Consider the following 686-nt stretch of genomic DNA (forward strand, 5'->3'; position numbering starts at 1 on the left):
TAACTGGCTTGTTCCAAGAAGTATGCCGCAGATCTTTTCAATTAACAACTATGTTGAAAATTATTTGCAGGTGTTCAGCGTTTAACCCTAACCAGAACCCCTAAAGCTAACCCTGAACCCTATCCCTAACCCTAGCAGTAAACTTTAACCCTAAACCTAAACCCCACCCGTAACCCTAATCCTATCCTTTTACCCTAAAACTAACCCCTAAACCTAACCCCTATACCTCACCCTAACTCTAACCCCAATCCTAATTCTAACCATACCCCTTCATAAAACACTAACTCCTAACCGCTAACCCTAACACTAACTAAAAACCCCAATCACTAATCCCTAACCCTAACGCTTAACCTTTACCCTAACCGTTAACCCTCACCCTAAATCTTAACACTGACCCTAACCTTAACCTTTAACTCTAAGCCTAACCCTTAACCCTACAGTAAGGAAGACCCTTAATGCTAATGGGATCCCTTATCCCTAACCCTAACACTACAGCTAAAAATAACCCTAACCTTGGATCCTTAAACCTAACCCCTAACACTTACTTTAACCCCAAACCCTAAGACTAATCCTAAGCATTAAACCTAACCCTATCTCTTAACCCTAACGCTAGCCCTTACCCTAAAGCCTAGATCTAACCCTAAATCTAACCTACCGCCTAATGCAAACCTTAAGCCCTAATGCTA

This window comes from Eulemur rufifrons, unplaced genomic scaffold, assembly GCF_041146395.1.
Source record: "Eulemur rufifrons isolate Redbay unplaced genomic scaffold, OSU_ERuf_1 scaffold_97, whole genome shotgun sequence".
In the NCBI taxonomy this organism is placed as follows: Eukaryota; Metazoa; Chordata; class Mammalia; order Primates; family Lemuridae; genus Eulemur; species Eulemur rufifrons.